We start from the raw sequence: 23,015 nt of genomic DNA, 5'->3' as shown, positions 1-23,015 counted from the left end.
CTGGTATACCAGGGTCAACTCTGTAATGGAGACCAGAGTGAGCCCAGGGAAACAAAGCACTCACTTTTTATACAGGGTTTTACAGCTTACAATGGGGGCTAGTTAAAGATTACAACATAGGCTGATTACACTTTATATTGTTCATTGTTCTTTAGTTTCTATTGACCTTTCTCCTCTCAGTTAGTATAACACACCTGTGACTCCAGGAGGGGTGGGGGAGATCCGCTCCCCAGGAGATGTCCCAGGAAGCTACATTCCTTGGGGATGGGTGTTTGTTTTGTGAACTCTTGTAAAACCTCTTTATCTTAAGGATAAGTGGACCTCCTTGCTTTCTGGCATTTTTTTTTTTTTTATGAAGCATCCCAGTTTGATTAAATTTCTACATTGTTCCCTTTTCCTTGGAAATATCTCAATTTTGAGATTATGTGCTATATTGCTGCATCTCATTTTGGTTTACCTCCTGATATTGCTTTTTTTTTTTTTTAAGTCTGGCAACAGAGTTTAGGATCTTTACTGTCTTGGAATGTCAGAGCCTTAGAAGGCTCTGTCATTGAACAGGTAACAGAGTAAAAACCCCAGAGTCCTTTCTTTAAAATGAGGGAAAGAATTCGGTCCACTTCCTGTGGGTCCCGCTGAGCTCGCTCTTCTTGAGCTGCTCAACCTACACACGGGGCTGCCGCCTCCCTCGTCTGCCATCATGGTGAAGCTTGCCAAGGCTGGCAAAACCCACGGGGAGTCCAAGAAAATGGCTCCTCCCCCAAAGAAGGTGGAAGAAGATATTGCTGTCTTAACATCATAATTTGTATCGTACTGACACGTTCTCTAAGGAAGGTAATCAAGCTATTTAGAATGCAAGGGCCAATGGTAAGCAATAATGAAAGTATGATTAGCAGTCCTGCAAGTGCAGAGACCAAAGTTGTTAGCCAAGGGGTTGAGTTAAACCAAATTTCAAACCAGTTCTTGCCTTGAGCTCTTTCCCTTTTTCTTTGTTCTAAACCCTCTCTAATCTTAGCTAAATTATCTTTGACTCTTCCTGAGTGGTCTATATAAATACAACACTCTTCTTTCAGCGTGGCACACAGGCCTCCTTCTTTAAGAAATAACAGATCTAATCCTCTCCTATTTTGGAGGACCATTTCTGAGAGGGAGGTCAGTGATTCTTAGAGGTCAGCCAGAGTCTTTTCTATTCTTTTTATATCTGAGTCAATGGCATCCCTCAACTCTCCATATGCCTTATGTTGTAAAGCCATAGCCATTGATCCCGTAGTCGCCCCTGCAGCCCCTAAACTCACCCCCAAAACAACTGCCAGGGTAATTCCCAATTCTCTTTTGTGTCTTACTAGGTCTTTGGTCTCGGGGTCCCAGTAATTTAGTACGTCTTCATAAGGGTGGTACAGCAATCTAGGCACTATTTGTACCAGGACACAAAAATCATGGCTGTGATTAAGAATTTCTAAACTTATACAGGCTGTAACTCCTGAAGCACAGCCCACCAGCTGTCTAAGGACAGGAGGAGGTACCCAGTTAGATTCCCTATTAGAGGGTGTGAACTATTACACAGATTTTGATAGGTCTGCAGGACCTGACCCACACAAAGGTTTTTTCCAGTAGCAGCCGATATGGTAAGCCGGACGTGTTGGTGACTCCACCTGCAGTCGGAGGCTTGCAAAGATATGATTGGAGTACCAACACATGCAATACCCTCATAGTAAGGTGGTGCCACATCATAACACATCCAACATTTTTTAGTCATTTCAGGGTTCGTGGCATTAAGCACTCTGAAGGCACTAATTAGCATGTTTAGGAGAGAGTTAATATCAGACTCCAGAGGCCATGGGGATAGGGCCCTAGGAGAGAGTATGGTGGTCTCTAATGCAGTGCTTGGTGGTGTGGCTGTTCCCATCTTGGAAAAAGTCTGGGGAAGGGACTGTGGAGGATTTAGAGGTGGACAGGAGGAGGGGTTCAAGACTGAATTTGGGCCAAGCAGTGTATAAGGGGTTTCTATCTTAAGCTTAATGGTAAATATCAGTCCATCATCATACTTTTCCTTATAAAACCTAAGCCCCCATGTATAACCAGTTGTCCACATGGTTGCCTGTTTTCCTGTCATTGTAAAAGTAAAATGAAGTGAGTGGTACCAGTTTTCACACTCCAGACGATACGTTCACCCTGGCTTTCCTGCCTCATAATGGCTTTAATTGCCAGTCACTTTAATATAGTCCCAACTGGAGGATGGCTTCCAATATATATCCCCTGAGGTTTCACAACCCTAATTTTTACAGAAGAAATGGCCTTGGCCCCCACAGGTTGGATTAAGGGAACACTTTCTGTGGAATCCAGGGCAAACATAAAAAGTCAAGGCATGGAGCTGACTCCTCTGACTCACATGTCCACAACCCCCAAATGGATCTAGCCCATGCTGGCCAGGGGGGAGAGGGCACTTTGGGAGCAGGAATATTGAGGTTGTAATATCCTTCCATATCCCAGTTAGCTGGTGCCCCAAAGGCCAGTTTTCAGACATCAGGGGACATGTTGGGCCACCAAAGGACTGGTGTAGTGACTTTAGACCTGCTCCATATTATGTCTCCGTGCCCAGTAATTACGATCCAAGTCAGGTTATGTGGCTGGTGGGGGCTGGCATTGAATGAACCCAAGAAAAGGAAACTAAGACACAGTACCATGATCAGTGAAAGTTCCATTTTTGGCTATCTTGAGCTTCAGCGGGTTGTCAGTAGTTTGTGTTCTCCAGGGTTGTAGTCCCAGGTCCGGTGGAACAGGTTTAACATAAGACGTGTGGATCCATGGTGTAAGTCCGGCTACTTTCACCGCAGTCGGGGTGGTCAGCAGGACAAGGTATGGTCCTTTCCAGTGAGGCTCAAGCGTCTGGGCTCGGTGTCGTCATACACAGACTGTGTAGACTGCATCTCCAACCTGGAACCGGTGTGATGTCTCGGGAGTCCCGGCTTCGTAAGCGGCGGCCAGCTGTGACCAAACTTCTTTCTGCACCACCTGCAGCCCCTTTAAACTGGCATATAAATCATTATTACTATGACAAGTTGACTCAATAACATCCCCTAGTAGAGTTAGGGGTGCTGGGGTCCCGTACAGGATCTCAAAGGGGGTCAAACTGAAGCAGGAAGGGGTATTTCTGACCCGGAACAAGGCTAGAGGCAGAAGCACCACCCAGCTTGCGCCAGTCTCTATGGTCAATTTCGTCGGGGTCTCTTTTAGAGTTCTTTTAGCTCTTTGTACCTGTCCTGAACTCTGAGGTCTATAAATACAATGAAGTTTCCAATCGACCTCCAAATACTTGGCCACTCCCTGACTTACCTTGGCAATGAAGGCCAGGCCGTTGTCAGATCCAATTACCTTAGGCACTCTGAATCGGGGAAAGATTTCTTCTAGTATCTTCTTTACTACCACTGATGCAGTCTCTTGTTTGGTAGGGAAAGCTTCTACCCATCCTGAGAAGGTATCTATGAAAACTAGGAGATATTTGTAGCCATATTTGCTTGATACTATCTCCGTGAAGTCTACTTCCCATTAGACTCCTGGCAGGTCCCCTCGGTATCGTTTACCGGGGTCAGTCTTGTTTCTGCAGACATTTACTTTTTGACAGGGTATACATCTGTGAACCACTTGTTCTACCAGGTGTTTTAGTCCTGGAATATAATATTTAGACTTTGAGGCAGTTTGTATAAGCTTGCTTACTCCTAAATGGGTCCATTGATGCATCTGCTTTATCATTACTTTTGCCTGTTCTTGTGGCAGTATTTTCTTATCTGATAGGGTTATCCAGATCCCCTTTTTCTGGTCAAAACGATTTTCAGGATCCCTTGAGATGACCGCCAAGTCTTCAGCAGTGTACTGGAACTTAAGTTCAGGCAATTCGGACTCTCTGGCTACCATCACCTGGGTTGTACTAGAAGCTACTGCCTTAGCTTCTTGATCTGCCAAACTATTTCCTTGAGCTATAAAAGAATCACCCTTTTGGTGCCCCGGACAGTGAATAATACTCACTTTTGCTGGTTTATATAAAGCTTCTAGGAGTGCCAGGATTTCAGGCACTCCTATTCTTGATTTCTTTTCCTCCTGAGGTCAGTAATCGTCACTGCTGGTAGATGGCACCATGAACGTGGGCCATAGCAAAAGTATATCTGCTGTCTGTATATATGTTGATTTTCTTATCTTCTCCTAGTTTGAGAGCTTTTGTGAGGGCAATGAGCTCAGCTTTCTGAGCAGAGGTTCCCTCTGGCAGAGTTTGTGCCCATATGACCTGTTGCCCATCCACCACGGCTGCACCTGCTCTCCTCTGCCCCTTTTCTAGGAAACTGCTCCCATCTGTGAACCAAGTCTCCCTCACATCAGCCAGGGGCCAGCCAGCCAGGTCTTTGCGCCAGCCGTGTGCTTCTTCGAGCACTTGCTCAAAGAAATGGACGGGAGGTTCAAGGTCGGGGTCTGGGAGAAGGGTGGCTGGATTCAGGCCCAAGGGTGAAAACATAATCCTATCAGAATTGAGTAGCAAGGTCTGATAGTGGGTCATTCGGGCGTTGGTGAGCCATCGATCAGGGGGCTGGCGGACCACACTCTCTAAGGCATGTGGAGCAGATATTACCAGGTCCTGTCCCAGAGTCAGTTTGTCAGCATCTTTTACTAATACTGCAACCCTGGCCACGATCCTCAGACAGCCTGGCCACCCGGCAGCTACAAGGTCTAATTTTTTTGAGAAATATACCACCAGCCTCTTCCATGGTCCCAGTTTTGGGGTCAGGACCCCTTTTGCTATGCCCTTGTTCTCCGCCACAAACAGATGGAATGGTTTGATCACATTAGGGAGACCCAGGGCTGGGGCTGATATGAGGGCTGTTTTTATGGTGTCAAAAGTCTCTTGTTCTCTTTCTCCCCACACAAATGGTTGCTTATTCTTAGTGAGTGGATAGAGAGGGGCCACTATCTCAGCGAACCCAGGTATCCACAGGCAACATAAGCCTGCTGTGCCCAGGAATTCTCTAACTTGTTTCTTTTCTGGCATCTGAAAGCCATCTCTTCCCTTCTTTGAGCAAATACCCCAGGTAACTGACCTTTTGACCGCATATCTGGGCTTTCTTGGCCAAGGCACGATAGCCCAGTTCTCCCAGTTCCAGGAGCAGACGTTTGGATCCCTCTAAACACAATTCCCTGCTGGGTTCGGCAATCAAAAGGTCATCGACATAACAAAGAAGGGATATCTGGGGATTAGAAGTTCAGAAAGCTGCCAGATCCAGATGTAGGGCCTCATCAAAGATAGTGGGGGGAGTTCTTGAAGCCCTGGGGCATACGGGTCTACATGAGCTGGCCTGTCTTAACTGACTCAGGATCTTTCCATGGTCAGTGAAGGCATCTTTGAGATCCAGTACCTTGTACCAGGTCCTGGAGGGAGGCAAAGAACTCAAAAGGTTATACGGGTTATACGGAGTGAAGGTCGGACACTCATTTGTTTACCTCCCTGAGATCTTGGACAGGTCGATAGTCATTGGATCCTGGTTTTTGTACTGGAAGAAGGGGAGTATTCCATGCAGATTGGCATCTCCGCAGGATCCCCAGTTGGAGGAAGCGTAGGATGTGGGGACGGATCCTGTCTCGGGCTTCTTTAGACATAGGATACTGGCGAACGGTTATTGGGGTGGCCTGTGCCTTCAATTCCACGTGGACCAGAGGCTGGTTCTTAGCTTCCCCCATTCCTGCTGTCTCAGCCCAGGCTTGTGGGAAGTTTTGTAACCACCATTCTATATCCTCAGACCTGCAATCTTTATTTTCAAAGAGCTGATACTCATCTTCTAGCTTCATAGTCAATACCTGGATGGGTTCTCCCTGCTTGCCCCTGACCTGGGGTCCTTCTAGGAGGAAATGGATCTGTGCTCCCATCTTAGTGAGAAGGTCTCTCCCCAGTAAGGGGCAGGGACATTCTGGTATGACAATGAACAAGTGGGATACCCAGCCCACACCTAAGTCCACTGTTCTTCAGATAGTCCATGAGTACTGCTTGTTGCCAGTAGCCCCTTGTACCCAAGACTTCTTTTTGGAAATAGGCCCATCTGGTTGTAAGAGGACCAAATATTCTGCCCCTGTATCCACCAGAAACTGAGTGGGTTTCCCCTCCACAGCAAAGGGTTACCCTGGCCGGGCAGTGGTGGCGCATGCCTTTAATCCCAGCACTTGGGAGGCAGAGGCAGGTGGATTTCTGAGTTCGAGGCCAGCCTGGTCTACAAAGTGAGCTCCAGGACAGCCAGAGCTATACAGAGAAACCCTGTCTCAAAAAAACAAAACAAAACAAAACAAAACAAAACAAAAAAACAAACAAACAAAAAAAAAGGGTTACCCTGGGTTCTGGGAGAGGATCCGAACTCCGTCCCCTCTATTCACTATCACTGTTCTTTTGTATGGCCAGCACTTTAGGTCTCTCCGGTTTCTTGCCTGAAGCATGGGGCCCCTTCTTCTTCTTTTTGGGGCATTCTCTCATCCAATACCCCTTTTCTTTACAGTAAGCACATTGATCCTTGGCCAGAGGCTCTCTTCGATTGCCAGGTACTATCTTATTAGGTTCCCTAGCTTCTCCTACTACTGTAGCCAAGATCCTATGAAGATTTTTTTTTCCTTTCTCTTTTCCTTCTTTATATCTCTAGCTTCCTGTTCTTTCTGTCTCCTCTCTTCCTTCTCTTCCTCTGTCTCCTAGCTATAAAATACTTTTTCAGCCACCTGCACTAACTCTCTCAATGACTTATCTTTTAACCCATCTAGTTTCCATAACTTCTTTCTGATATCTCTACTCGACTGGTCAATAAAAGCAGCTGTAACTGTGAACCTACGTTCCTCACTGCTGGGCTCATAAGGAGTGAACTGACCGGAAGGCTTCCATGAGCCTCTCTAAGAAAGCTGAGGGAGACTCATTCAGCCCCTGTATCACCTCTCTTACTTTTGCCAAATTCGTGGGGTGTCTTCCTGCCCCTTTGAGACCTGCTAAAAGAGCCTGGCAGAAAACTTTGAGGTGCTGTCTACCTTCGGGTATATTGTAGTCCCAGTCTGGTCTAGTCAGTGGAAAACCTGCTTCAATATCAACCAGTTGGGGAGGGTTGCCCATCCGCCCCAGGGACATTTTTCCTGGCCTCAAGGAGGATTCGATGTTTCTCCTCGGTGGTGAACAAAACCTGTAACAGCTGCTGACAGTCATCCCAGGTGGGCTGATGGGAAAAGAGGAGAGATTCAGTGAGGTTAGTCAGGCTCTGAGGGTTTTCAGAAAAGGATGGGTTGTGAGTCTTCCAGTTATACAAGTCAGCCGCTGAGAATGGCCAGTACTGCAGGGGTTGGTCGCCCTGCTCATCGAGAGGGCTGTAGGCCCAGAGGGGCAAAATGCAGGTTTGGTCAGGGACCGTTCCTCTCTTGCTGCGTGTCCCATGAACAGGCCCCACTGATCCCGACGGTGAGGCCTCTGCCCCTCTCTCCTCCTCTGATGTGGCTGAAGAGCCTGCCGCTGGCAGTGTGGAGGGTCCTGCGGCTGGACGTACACGAGGTTTGAGTGCAGCGGGTAGGGAGGAGGAGGGTCCATAAGGAGAAGGTCAGTCCTGGTGTCTGAGAGGACATTCTTCTTGGCTCGGTCCTGTACAATGAGGACAGACACCCACGGATGGACCAGTGGGGAGGGTTAGTTACTAAATCCTCCCAGACCAGAATATATGGGATCTGGTCTGGGTGACTCCCAGGGCCGGTCCTAAAGACTCGCTTTTTGACTGATAGAATTGCGGCCAAGAAAAAAGAGCCATCAGCAGGCCACCTGACCTCTAAGGAGGGCCATTCAGAGGCACAAAGGGTCTTCCATTTGTGCTTTTTGACCTCTACTGAGATGTCCTGGGCCCTTGATCTAACTTTTGCCCAATGTTTCAGGGTTAAATTTAGTGGAGTGCACACAAATTGTCCCATACTGTCCAAAAATATCATCAGTCCTAGTCCACACACAAAATGCGAAAAAACAAACAAACAAACAAAAAAACAAAATAAAAACAACAACAATAACAACAAAAAAAACGGACAGGATCTGCCACAAGCACTCCAAACACCAGAACAGCACAGCAGAGATAGACAGACAGGAGTGCCTCTGAACAGCTGCCACTACCCCTGGACAGAATCGAACTGTTCCGAGTCCAATTTCTGTCTGCGGTGACGGCAAGTCTTCCTATTACTGCCTGAAACTGATAGTGGCCCAGAAGAATAAGCAGCTGCACAGGTACGGATACACAGATGGCCTTAGAGAACAGATTCACAGTCGGACACAGATGCTGAAAAAAATCCACAGTACCTGTAAAATGCGTGCAATCTCCTCCAACCTCTAGTCTCTGGTCCCAAGAGAGGAGGAAACCCTTCCCGGGCTTCTCGAGTAGCAAGAATTTCCCTGCCAATGCACCAAGATGTTATAACAGGTATGGGTACCTCACTTGCGTGGAATCAAGAAGGAGGCCGCTATAATAACACGAGGTTGATTTTTATTTGAAACTGGTATACCAGGGTCAATTCTGTAATTGAGACCAGAGCAACCTCAGGGAAACAAAGCACTCACTTTTTATACAGGGTTTTACAGCTTACAATAGGGGCTAGTTACAGATTACAACATGGACTGGTTACACTTTATCTTGCTCATTGTTCTTTAGTTTCTATTGACCTTTCTCCTCTCAGTCAGGATAACACACCTGTGACTCCAGGAGGGGTGGGGGAGATCTGCTCCCCCAGAGATGTCCCCAGTAAGCTGCATTTCTTGGGGATGGGTGTTTATTTTGTGAACTCTTGTAAAACCTCTTTATCTTAAGGATAAGTGGACCTCCATGCTTTCTGGCATTTTTTTTATGAAGCATCCGATTTGATTAAATTTCTACAATTACACACTTCAAAATTTAGTAAAATGAAAGATTTAAATCAATAAACTTAATAATTTAGAGATTACTAAAAGGTATATCTTGTTAGAAATGCTTAGAACATTAATTACATTATTGAGTAAAAATAAATATTTGAATTGTTAAGTAGTACATAGTGTTTTAACTATGTATTTGTAACATATTCATTGAAAGCAATAAGTTCTCATGGCCTAGTAGCATATTTAGGAAACATTTACTGGAAATGATATTCTTCAGTTAATCTACCAGTTTTACATGGATCTTAACATTTCCATGGATATGTCTTGCTAAAGCTAAAGAAAAAAAATAAACTTCAATATTAAATGTGATAAATTTATGCTATCCATCTTAAAATTTAAAGGCCTGACAGTGGGGGATTGTAATGTATTTTTAATAGCAACAAATGTCTCACTCATTCAACTAGCATAGTATCATACAACACTGGATACTTTGAGTGACTTGAATGACTTAGGTTGCTGATTAGAAATATTTTCATAAGTAGCTCAAAGTCACAGCTAGTACTGGACCTGAGTATTTTAATTAAGAGTTTAAGGCAATTCTTGTTATTTTAATTTAAATCACATAATTGATTTTTCTCATCAGCATCATGAAGACATGACAAAATGAAACACCATGGGAAGTTTTAAGAAGTGAAGGTGTATTTGGCGTTTTTTTTTTTTTTTTTTTTTAAAGGCCTACTGAAGGGTGTAAACAACGAGTTTTCTGCAAACTGTTGTTTGAACAGCAGGAGTGATATTGCCTCTATTGTCCTGCTGGGCTCCTTTTACCAAAACCCCTGCCCTGAACATCCCTGCTGCAAATGCTAGGTCACTGGACAAAACCAAAGGTCGTGGCCCCTTGCGTTTGTTTAACTTTACTGGAGAAAAGAGAATTTATAGGAACATTTTTCAAAGGAAGAAAATGAAACTCTTACAACCCTGTATAAGTGTGAAAAATAAAAATAAAGGCAACATAAAGCCTGCAAGTAAAGTAGGACAAAATGTGATTCAGTCAGGAGAATCTAAATCCTGTAAACAGGCTGTAGTCCTTTCCCTAAGAACTCAAATAAAAGAATGACTTTTTTTTTTAATGTGGAAGGAGTAATAATATTCACAACTTTTAAAGGTTGTCATTTGTTGTAGTTAAAACCCAATGCTATAGTACTGAATTAAAGTATAAAATAAATGATAGGGCCTCCAACTCATAAATTCAGTCTGCAGTTTTGGAGAGTGAAGCTCATTTGTTGCAGTGAGCTATTGGTGATGGAAAGCTCTCTGTGCTATGCTCTCCGCAATTGGGAGAAAGGCACGGCTGACATGTTATAAGTCGTGCTTTTCCAAAGCTAGTAGGGTTCAAAAGTGAAAAATGCCTTTGCATTCTGATGCAGTGCCGATTTTATCAGCAGATGTTTGAGAATGAATGCCCCAAACCGAAGGCATCATTGTTTGGAATTTTCAGCAGCATACTGGTATATTTTTCCCCCACATATGTCTGAACAATTCTGAACAGCAAGCTTTTCAAACTGCCACTAATTCTTTAAGTGAAATAATTTCAGAAACAAAAGTAATTAACTAAGCAAATAAAGTGTGTATAAAATTACATCCTATTAAAGTAGCACAAGAAATTGTTAAAAACTAGTAAAGAAGAAGAGATAATGAGCTTATTCCTTCCACAAATGTCCTAACACCTTTTGTAAGTGGAACTGCTCATGTGGTAAAGGCACCTTGTGTGGTTTTTATTATTTCTAAGAGGTTATTTGATATTTAAATGTCCGGTTTCTGTGACATGACACTTTCTAATACATAAGACAGGTGCCACTTCCCTACGATGAAACAGGGCCCAGAGAATAGCTGTGCCACAGCCTGAATCACCATCATTCCAGGAACCTGCATATTAAAACTTACTTTGTACATCTTTCTGTCAACACCCAAATTAAGAGATTCAGGTAATGTTATTCTGCTGAGAAATTGTTGTGCCCTTCTCCCTGCCCTGAACAAGCTAAACAAACCTCCTAAGGTTTTACAACCTGACAGGGGTCAGTGCCTTGCCACATTTGCATTTTCTAAGGAGCCTTGAGGAGCTGACTGCCTACTGAGCCTTCTTTGCGACTCAATCCAGCTGAAAAAAAGTAACAGAACCCAGCCAAAACAAAGGATGGGTCTTTGGGTTTTGCCTATATAAACACAGAGCAGAAAATTAAAATTTGAGCCTTGATCAGAGAATTTTGTCTTGGCTTCATATTTCTTTAGCCCATCCGTCTTATTTTATTCCCAGCCTCCCTTTCAGTATATACAGTCCTCCATGGCCGCTGGATGGTTACAAATTGTCTTAATACATTTAGAACTCTATTTACTATAGAGAACCCATTATATTTATTTTGTTTAATTATTTTATTTATTTACATTCCAGTCATTGCCCCTCATTCAGTCCTCCCTCTCACAGTTCCTCATCCATTACTCCTCCCCGCTTGCCTCCGAGAGGGTGCTCCCCCCACCTGGCCTCCTCCTTCCTTGGGGAGTCAAGTCTCTTGAGAGTTAAACTTATCCTCGCTAGACTAGGCAGACCACTGCCACATATGTGCGAGGGCCTTGTACCAGCCCAACTATGCTCCTGGTTGGTGGCTCAGTCTCTAGGAGCTCCCTGGGGTCTGGGTTAGTTGAGACTGTTCATCTTCCTATGGGATTGCTCTCCCTTTCAGCTTCAATCTTTCCCCTAATTCAACCATAAGGGTCCCTGTCTCAGTCCAATGGTTGGGTGTAATTATCTGCTTCTGTCTCAGTCAGCTGCTAGTAGGGGCCCTCAGAGGATAGCCATGCCAGGCTCCTATCTGTCAGCACATCATAACATCAGTAATAGTGTCAAGCTTTGGTGCCCCTCTCTTCCATGAGAGAGATCCCAAGTTGTGCTGGTCATTGGACCACCTTTCTTTCAGTCTCTTCTCCATTTTTGTCCTGGAAGTTCTTTTAGACAGTTACAATTCTGGGTCAGGAATTTTGACTGTGAGTTAGTAACTCTGTCCCTCTGCTTGAAACCCTGTCTACTGGAGGTGGACTCTGAGTTCTCTGTCTCCAATGTTGAGCATTTTAGACAAAACTCACCCCCAATGAGTCTTGAGAGTGTCTCACCTCCTGGGTCTCTGGTACTCTCAAGAGGGTCCCCCTACCTCCCACTCCCCGAGGCTGCTTGCTTCCTTTCATTCTCTTGGCCCTCTGAGCTTCTCTCCTGTTCCCTCCTCTCCGTATTTAATCCTGTTCCCTTTTTCTCTCCCCCTTCCCTGTCTCATACCAGTTCCCCCATCCCTTTGCCTCCCACAATTATTGCTTTGCCCCTTCTAAGTAGGATGGAAGTTTCCTCACTTCAGCATTTCTGCTTATAACCCTTATTATGGTCTATAGGTTGTATTTTATGTATTCTTGCTTTTGTGGTAGTATCCACTTATCAGTAACTATATACCATGCATGTCCTTTTGGGTCTGAGTTACCTCACTAAGGATGACATATTCTAAATATTTTCAGGATGATTAAAAATGAGAACATCATGAATTTTTCAGGCAAATGGATGGAATTAGAGGCTCAAGTACATGTGTATAGGTTAAGTCATAATTATCATTATACATCTACTGAATAAATAAAAAATATTTAAATTTCTTTTATCTAACAGACACTAAGAGTCAAGAGACAGGAATATTTCTCTTTGCTTTTCTATACCTTCCTTTTCTTTCATTTTCTTTTACTTTTCTCCCTGTCCCACAGCTTTGGAGATATGCACTTCAATTAGAAGCATTTTTGTAGCTGAGGAATACTGTGTTCTTCCTATCTCTACTTTTAAATGCACTGGGATTATATGCAGGGAAAAATCAAATCTGGCTTATGGAGTGACTGAGCACCAAGTTTAGGGCTTCCTTCATAATAGACAGATGCACGTTCAACTGAACAACTACCCTAGTCTAGCTTCCTGGAATCTTGAAGATAATGTTAGAAGTAAAACAGATTCTTTACGAATTGTCTACTTCTGGACTGTTAGAGGGTAGTGAGGCAGATAGATGAGAGAGGGAAGAAAAAAGCCTGAGATGTCCCATGAAAAATAGCTACTACTAAAATAGGAAAGATGTGGGAAAGACAAGAAAATGGAGATAAAAATTAGGGAAGGAGAGAAGACAGAAGAAGTACATTATTAGGTGCTGGACCCTGATAGGATGGACCAAGGACTCGTGTTTTCTCTGTATAGCTACTTAGCACTTATTTACACTAAGGATACCCAATCAATGGCAGTGACATCATTCCCTATAGTGACAGATTCCTTAAAGGTAGCAGCAGCCTTCTCAATTCCTAGTTACTAGGAGAAGTTGATTCTTTCAGAAAATTTCTGTGGCCTGCTCTAATGGTTTCTTACATGGCAAGGAAAGAAATCTTTCTGGGGAATCATGGTTAATACTAATGAGTTATTTCCTCATGTCCCAACAGAAAAAAAAATCTAAAGTTGATATTTCAAATCATAATACAATATTTACATGGCAAATAGATGTTGAACTTCAATATTTACCTACTGTATTTGTAATTGCCCCAAAGGTACTGACTTGAAATATCTTTATAAAATAACAGTGATTGCTTAATATTTTTAAAAAGCATTTAACATGCATTTCAACTTTAATTTTTACTTTGTTCTTAGTTTGTTTAACTTTAAAATTTCTATATAATTTTTCATATATAACACATTTTATCATACTTTTCCCTTACCTCAACTCTTTCCATTTTCCAATGTAGTTTGTCTTTAAAATCCTAATTTACCACCAGTGTGATTCATGTTACTCTATTTAAACATTGAGAAATAAACTTAATGTTATGACTACATACATGAAACATTATTGTAAGACAGACTCCTGCTCTGTAGCCAGGCTGGCTGAAAAGTTACTCTTACTTAAGATTTGTTTTCAGTTACTGTTGATCTTCCTGATTCACCCTCCCAATTATTGAAGGTTATTCCATCATCTCTTGATAGAATCACTATTTTGAATAAAGATATGCATTATATAACTGAACTCAACACAATGAATTAGAAAATGTGAGGACTAGGAATTCATATAAATTAATTATCTGTCTGAATATTTTATAGAAGATAGCTGTGAAAGAATAAAAGCAGACTGAGTATCTCTATTTCAGTTAAAATAATGGGGAAAATAAAGATATTCATAATGTCAGTCATTATACTTTATTAGGACAACAAAACTTGTTACACTAAAAAAAAATCTAAAAGACAAATGTGAATGTCTATATATCTCTACCTCTATATGTATATATGATTTTTATTTTTGGACTTAGACCTGAATTAAATGCTATTTTAAAAAAAAATAGTAGATCATATTAGATATTTTATCTTGTTAAAGGTCCTGCATTTATTATAATACTAAAAGGATAAAGTAAAATTATATAACTAATATTTTAAAGAGAATTTTAGTGGTAGTCAATAAGAGCTATATATTTATAAAAAGTAAAGATCAATTCTATAATTTGTCTTATTCCAAGTACAACAAATAAGTCCTGAGCAATTATTCTTTTTGATACTTGGATTCTAAAATTTCTTATTACTTTGATATTTTCTCCAGTATTTAATAAAAATTCACTTATAAAATATTGGTAGTTTTATTTCAACATTTCAAGTTTCAGTTATGTTCCTGTCTTATATCTGTGTAGTGAATGAATATTTCCTTAGCTAACAGATATTCATAGCCATGCAAATTAAGAAAAAAGACATATCAAATTACAACACTACAGCACAAGTTTTATTTTATTTTCTTGAATGAAGGTTCTTACACATTCTAGAAAAAGGCAAACTAAGCCTCTCTTTTTTTTCTATACTGAAAATATTTTGTAAATAAATGATTTCCAGAATTGAAGACCCAGAAAAGAACCCACACATACATGGTCACTTGATCTTTGACAAAGGAGCTAAAATCATCCAGTAGAAAAAAGATAGGATTTTCAACAAATGGTGTTGGTTCAACTGGAGAGCAGCATGTAGAAGAATGCAAATTGATCCATTCTTATCTCCTTGTACAAAGCTCATGTCCAAGTGGATGAAAGACTTCCACATAAAACCAGATACACTGATACTAATAGAAGAGAAAGTGGAGAAGAGCCTGGAACACATGGGCACAGGGGAAAATTTCCTGAAGAGAACACCAATGGCTTATGCTCCAAGATCAACAATCAACAAATGGGACCTTATAAAATTCAAAGATTATGTAAGGCAAAAGTCACAATCAATAGTATAAAGTTGCTACTAACCGATAGGGAAAACATCTTTACCAACCCTACATCTGATAGAGGGCTAATATCCAATATACACAAAGAACTCAAGAAGTTAGAGTCTAGAGAACCAAAAACCCTATTAAAAATGGGGTACAGACCTAAACAAAGAATTATCAACTGAGGAATACTGAATGGCTGAGAAGCACCTAAACAAATGTTCAACATCCTTAGTCATCAGGTAAATATAAATCAAAACAACCCTGAGATTCCACTTATCTAAGCTCCTGCAAATAGCCACGCCTCTCCAACTTCCTGCTAATAGCTATGCCTCTCTCCAAGTTCCTGAGAAGCTGGAAGTCCTGCTGATTGGGCCATGAATTACTAATGGACTTGGGGGAGGGGTTTTTGCTCTACCTACCTGCTTGTAACAGAGAGAGTTGAATAATGATGGAGGACTGAAAGCACACCATACCTCGGTCTCATTTTTTTTAAGCCCCTTCCTCCATTCTGATTCCCTTAATTTTTCAGGCTCTGACTCCTGTTTCAGAAAACCTGTTCATGTGTGGCTGCAGGCAGCCACAGAGTTACACCAGTAAGAATGGCTAAGATCAAAAACAGAGGTGACAGCAGATACTGGAAAGGATGTGGCAGAAAGAGGAACACTGCTCTATTGTTGGTGGAATTGCAAGCTAGTACAACCACTCTGGACATCAATCTGGAGGATCCTCAGAAAATTGGACATAGTACTACCTGATGACCTAGCTATATCACTCTTGGACATATTCCAAGAAAATTCTACAACATATAACAAGGATACATGCTTAACTATGTTCATAGCAGTCTTATTTATAATAGTCAGAAGTTGAAAAGAACCCAGATGACCTTCAACAGAAGAATGGATACAGAAACTATGGTTTATTTACACAATGAAGTACTACTCAGCTATTAAAAACAATGATTTCATGAAATTTTCAGACAGATGAATGAAATTAGAAAATATCATCCTGAATGAAGTAATCCAGTCACAAAATAACATGCATGGTAGGTACTCACTGATAAGTGGATATTAGCCTGAAAGCTTGGAATTCCCAAGATACAATTCATAGACCACTGTTTAAGAAGAAGGAAGACCAAATTGTGGTTGCTTTAGTTGTTCTTAAAAGGCAGAACAAAATGCTCAAGGGAGGAAATATGGGGACAAAGTGTGGAGCGGAGACTGAAGGAAAGGGCATCCAGAGACTTCCCTAACTAGGGATCCATCTCATATACAGATACCAAATGCAGACACTATTTCAAATGCCTAGAAGTGCATGTTGACATGAGCCTGATATAGCTATCTCCTGAGAGGCTGTGCCAGAGCCTGACAAATATGGAGGTGGATGCTCTCAGCCAACCATTGGACTGAGCATGGGGTCTTCGATGGAGGAGTTAGAGAAAGGACTGAAGAAACTGAAGGGGTTTGCAACCCCATAGGAAGAACAACAATATCAACCATCCAGACCACTTAGAGCTCCCATGGACTAAACCATCAAACAAAGAGTACACATGGAGGGACCCATGGTGCCAGCTGCATATGTAGCAGAGGATGGCCTTGTCTGGTATCAATGGAAGGAGAGGTCTTTGGTCCTAGAATTTCTCAATGCTTCAATGTAGTGGAATCCCAGAGCTGGGAGGAGTGAGTAGGTTGGTGGGTAGAGGAGCATCCTCATTGAAGTAGGAAGAACAGGTTAGGGGGTTTTCAGAGGGGAAACTGATAAAGGGGATAATATTTGAAATGTAATATCCAATAAAAATGATTCTCTTGTAATGTTAAGTAGTTGTTTTAGAAAAATATAGAACCGGGGCATGAAACTCAATTCAGTTTATAACAATATTATGCACGATGAATTATTTCCAAAAACAAATAACATTCTGTCTTTGTAGATTTCTAAGGTGTGGGACTCATTCATAAGTTCACTAACATAGAAAAAGGAAAGTATGTTGTCTACCCTGAAGAAGAATATATATTCCAATCTATATCTTATTACTATGTGCCAAATGAATAATTCTGTGCTGGTGACTGGCTTGAGTTGGACACTGGCTGAGAAGCAAAAAAAAAATTTCACAATAACAAGGCTCACATACTCATTTATGCTGCTATAAGGGAGCTTCCACAGCAAGGCATCCCTCCTTGCACAGTAGGTGCTCTACTGTTTGTGAAATATAGTCCTGTACTGGCTTCAAAACTCTTTTTTTTTTTTTTAACATTTCCGAAAGTGGTCCAATATCCACAGATTCCATGAAGCAAAAGTCATGCTGATTTCGAGAGATTTTTTTTAAAAAATGTGGCCCAACAGTGCTCTTCTCTGACTAAATTCCATGCTGAATACAAGGTATTTCATGTTAGTAGACAGTGAACCAAATATTCAGTTCAATTTTCTCTACTTTCCTACCATCTTCTCTATCTTCCCTCTTCATATATGCAGAAGAAAAAATAAATATTATTTTTTACAATGTCAGAGATTGTTAATCTTCCAAACTATTAAAATGTTCTCTTGGGGCTAATGCTTTTAAATATTCTGTTAATCATGTCCAGTGATTCAAAGATTACTAGGCAACAACACTACCTACTGAGAGTGTACATGTTAGGCAACAACACTACCTACTGAGAGTGTACATGTTTTAGGAGCTATGTACATGTTCTGGTCAAAGAGATTGGAAATTCTTTTAGCTCATTAACAAGTATTTTTAGTTGTGTAAAATAATCTTCCAGCTAAGTAACAAATCATCTGATTCTAAATGACAGTAAAGTTCCAGGTCAGTCAGTGTGGTATTGTCAATAAAACATATTAAAGATAGTGAGGGACCTTATTGTACTACAGGTTTAAGTGTACCTTGTTGTAGCTCTGTATAAATCAGGATAGAATTTGCTCAAAAATATAAAAATAAAACACAAATATGTTTGATATCTTTATTTTACATATAGTATGTATATGAATACATATATGTATATACATATATACATATATATTCAGACATACTTGCACACATAAACATACATATTTATACACATATAGAGTTATAGTTATATTTAATCAGAAAGAAAAATGTTTAAGTCGGTTTATAATGAAAATTGATGAAACTGAATATCATGTAGTGACAAAAATGAGCCAGCTTCTAAGGATTGCTTCAAGTTTCTTCTCTTATCCATTTTACAATCTCAGGGATGTGAAAGAGAATTAAGAGTACTCACATATGGAAGAAGAGAGGTGGGAAGAGGAAACGAAAGGGTAGGTATAAGGCTGAAGACCATCAAGTTACATAAGTCCTTCACCCACTTGCTGCAAACTCTATACCTACAGGACAATTTCTGTACCCAAAATTTTATACATGATTTCCCTTTGAAGGAAAGTTTTTTTTCATATTCTACTCCTCTTCCCATGTGGCACTGTCTCCACAGATACCTAGCCCCAGACTCATGGTTTGAGTTATTTATCCCAGGTTAATTAAATAGCTCATCTATCAGCTTGACTTAGTTTAATTCTGCTCACACAGCTCCTAAACTATTCCAACCTAAGTCAGGCAAGATTCTCACATCAGAAACATAACCAAATAAGTCCACATGCCTAGATTAAATCTCAAAAAAAATTGGGCAAGATAACATGTGTCCCATCAAACCCATGAGTCCTTTACAGTTTTTTCTAAAGATAATTACATAAATGAACTCTAGAATAACAAAGTTAAAGGAACAATTATATGTTATATCAAAGATATCAAGGAATTTAAAGAAAACATGAACAAACATTTCATACAATCTCAAGAAAACAACAACAAAAATGCTTGATTAGTGCTAAGGAAAAATAATTATTGAGTGAACTGATAAAGAAAAATCAGGATTGAAATTATAAAATTATGGTATTATAAATATTAAAGAGAACATCTTTCAAATAAAAATAGAATTACAAAATTCCAAGGGCAATATTTACAAAAAGAATGGATCTAGTAGAAGATAGAATATCATGAATTGAAGATAAAGCAGAAGAATTAGACAGTTCAAGAAAAGAACATGAAAAAAAATCATAGGAAATCACAGCTGATTTCTTGAAGGGAACACTGAAAGCCAGAGAAGTCTGGAACAATTCATTCTAACTTGTAAAATACAATGTCTGCCAACCTAGATTACTATATTGAGAAAAACTATATGCCATAGTGAAGAAGATGGAAAAATATTCCATGGTATAAATGTCCTAGAATATAATGTGAATAAAACAACACACAAATAAAATAATACTGGAAGCAATATTTCAAAGTTAAGAAAGTAGTAAGTACAGCCAAGAGACTCTAGAATGAAATCAAATGGAGTTTTAATTTTAAAAAAGCATAACTAAGAAGCAAACAAAAATAATTGTAATCAATATACCTCTTTGATAATACTGTTAAATATTAATGGCCTAAAGTTATGAAATTCCAGGCCAGGGTTTGGCTAAGATGTTGGAACATTGGTAAAGGTCAGAGAGCAATGTCCAATTTTGTCTAGCTATTAATAAATCATATCTTGGTGTTTACAAGTGGTGACTTTCTCTAAAGAGACCTCCAAAGGAGAACACTACATAAGGAGAAAGGAAGGAAGGAAGATAATAGATAGACAGACACAGATAATTCTGGTATTTTTAGTGGTGGAGAAAGTAGATACAGCTTAGAGTACAAGATGACTCCAGCTTTTCTTTGTTCATCTGTCTATGCTTTCTTTATTGCCTGTCTTCCCTTTATTTTCTCACTTTTGCTAGTGAGGGTTCCAGGACCAATGCACATAGAACTTGGCAGTCACTGATTCAGCAAGAATGGGTAGCCAGGAAGATCCAGGGATCATTCAGTTACTGTGTTCTCAGAACTGGGAATATAAATTTGCACAGTTGGGTCAGGCATATGTTTGTTTTTTTTCTTGTTTTGTTCATTTGCTTATTTTTTTTTTAACTTGGGTATAAGAATCTGATATTAAGTCCTCAAATTCTCATGCCTGCACAGTAATTATTTTACTAACTGAACCAATTTTTTAACCTGCCCTTCTGTTTTTATTATGATTTTTATTTATTAAAATGCAATTACACTGTTTTCCTCTTCCCTCCATCCATCCTTTCCCTCTACCTCTTGCTTAATAAATATATTACCCAAAAATATATAAATAAAATCTACTGAGTCCATATAATATTATTTGTATATAACTGATTTCAGGTCAAATGATTTGGCACTTTGTTGGGGTCCTCCTTGTCCAACAAGAAAGATGCAATGACACGAGCTCTTCCTTTTGCAGTTTATTTCAGGAAACTTTTACAATGCTTCTCCCTCCTGCTCTAATCTTAATGCCTTCTGCAGCTCCTGCCTCTCTGGAGCTTACTTAAGCTCCGCCTCCTGGCCCACCCTCGGCTGTTGAGTACTCCCAAGCTTAGCCAATCCCAATGGGCCATGTAGCAAAAGCAGATAGATCATCAGATGTAGAAGCAACCAATAGCAGTAGCTTAGCTAAATAAGGGCTTTGTTTACGAGGCCTCTCGCTTGGGGCTCGGCTCTCCACAGCACTTGATAATCAGTTTAGGGATTCTTCCCTATTTATCCCATTCTTAGTATATCTAAGCTGACTCTAGTACTTTTTCTAGGGTACAGGATCTGTGAGATTTCCTCCTTTCTTGTTACCATGTTCATCAATGTTAATCTTGTTCAAGTACTGTCAAGACAGTTTGTTGATAAGACTTCATGTTTGTAGCTTCTCAGACATGTAGGAAGCCCGCTGGCACAGCAAAGCTCCTATTCCTTTGGTTCTAATACTATTTCTCTCCCTTCTTGAGAACCCAAGAGCCTTAGATGTAGAAGTTGTATGTGTCTAGTTAAAATTAAATCTCACTCTATAAGAGACAAATCATGCCAGATACTTGAAACTTAGGCAACCAGTCAAGGGCCAGTGAAGTCATTGAACTTGGAGGAAGGCCTACATCTGACACTTTACTAAAACACCATAATTACTAAATCTGTTCTAAGTATTTAACCTCACACTTCCATATCATGTACTTCTTAATACTCATGAAAGAAGTTTCTCTTCTCAGTAGATAGAACACATTACTGGAAACCTCACAGATTAAAATGCAGAGAACAAAAGGTGTAGTCCGAGACCTAGTAATCTTACAATGCTTAACTATTTTTTATCATTATTAATATTAGATATTTTCTTTATTTACATTTCAAATGTTATCCCCTTAACTGGTTTCCCTTCTGAAACCTGCTATTCCATCTCCCTTCCCCTGCTCACCAACCCACCCACTCCAGCTTCCCTGTTCTGGCATTCCCCTATACTGGGGCCTTCTCAGGACCAAGGGCCTTTCCTCCCATTAATGTCCAACAAGGACATCCTCTGCTACATATGCAGCTGGAATGTGTCCCTCTATGTGTACTCTTTGGTTGGTGGTTTAGTCCCTGGGAGCTTTGGGGGTGCTGGTTGGTTCATACTGTTGTTCCTCCTATGGGGCTGCAAACCTCTTCAGCTCCTTGGGTCCTATCTCTAGTTCCTCCATTGGGACCCTGTCCAATGGTTGGACAGGCTCAGTCCAATGGTTGGCTGAGAGCATCCACCTCTGTATTTATCAGGCACCGGTAGAGCCCCTCAGAAGACAGCTATATTAGGCTCCTGTCAGAAAGCACTTGTTGGCATCCACAATAGTATCTGGGTTTGATGATTGTATATGGGATGGATCCCCAAGTGAGATCTTCTCTGGATGGTCTTTCCTTCATTCTCTGCTCCACACTTTGTCTCTGGATCTCCTTCCATGGGTATTTTGTTCCACCTTCTAAGAAGGACCAAAGTATCTACACTTTGGTTTTCCTTCTTCACTTTACTTGGTCTGTGAATTGTATCTTGGGTATTCTGAGTTTCTTGGCTAATATCCACTTATCAGTGAGTGTGTACCATGTGTGTTCTTTTGTGATTGGGTTACCTCACTTGGCATAATATTTCCTAGTTCCATCTATTTGTCTAAGAAATTCTTGAATTCATTGTGTTTAATAGCTGAGGAGTATTTCATTGTATACAACATTTTCAGCAACCATTCCTCTGTTGAGGGACATCTGGGTTCTTTCCAGCTTCTGGTTATTATAAATAAGGCTGCTATGAATATCGTGAAGCATGTTGGAGCATCCTTTGGGTGTATGACCCGGAGTGGTATAACTGTGTCCTCAGGTAGTACTATGTCCAACTTTCTGAGAAACCACCAAACTGATTCCCAGAGTGGTTGTACCAGCTTGCAATCCCACTAGCAATGAAGGCATGTTCCTCTTTCTCCATATCCTTGCTAGCATCTGCTGTCACCTCAGTTTTTGATCTTAGCCATTCTGACTGGTGTGAGGTGGAATCTCAGGGTTGTTTTGATTTGCATTTCCCTGATGACTAAGGATGTTGAATATTTCTTTAGGTGCTTCTCAGCCATTCAGTATTCCTCAGTTGAGTATTCTTTGTTTAGCTCTGTTCCCCATTTTTAATAAGGGTTATTTAGTTCTCTTGTGTCTAACTTCTTGAGATTCTTGTACATATTGGATATTAGCCCTCTATCAGATGTAGGGTTAAAATTAATGGTCTGGCAATCATCAGGGTAGGAGCAGATTATGCAGGAAGGTGTCTAATGCTGGAACTTTAAGAAATATTATAACGAATGTATAAAATACATGTTCCTGTGGTTACCACCTACCCTTACCCTTAACATTGTTCTATATTTCTTACCATGAATTTCATGCTGAATGTGTCCCATTTTAATTATTTAAATAGAAATCACAAAGATTTGGCAGAGAGAATGAGATCCTGATAATATCGTACAGTTGTGTTTCTGAG

General features: G+C 40.6%; 1 pseudogene; it reads right to left on the bottom strand.

Moving 5' to 3' along the window:
• Positions 1-2,664: 2,664 nt before the first annotated feature.
• Positions 2,665-7,953, bottom strand: LOC116083289 (annotated as a pseudogene).
• Positions 7,954-23,015: the final 15,062 nt, after the last annotated feature.

Source organism: Mastomys coucha, unplaced genomic scaffold (assembly GCF_008632895.1).
Source record: "Mastomys coucha isolate ucsf_1 unplaced genomic scaffold, UCSF_Mcou_1 pScaffold8, whole genome shotgun sequence".
Classification (NCBI taxonomy): Eukaryota; Metazoa; Chordata; class Mammalia; order Rodentia; family Muridae; genus Mastomys; species Mastomys coucha.
This window is presented reverse-complemented; position numbering and strand designations above follow the sequence as displayed.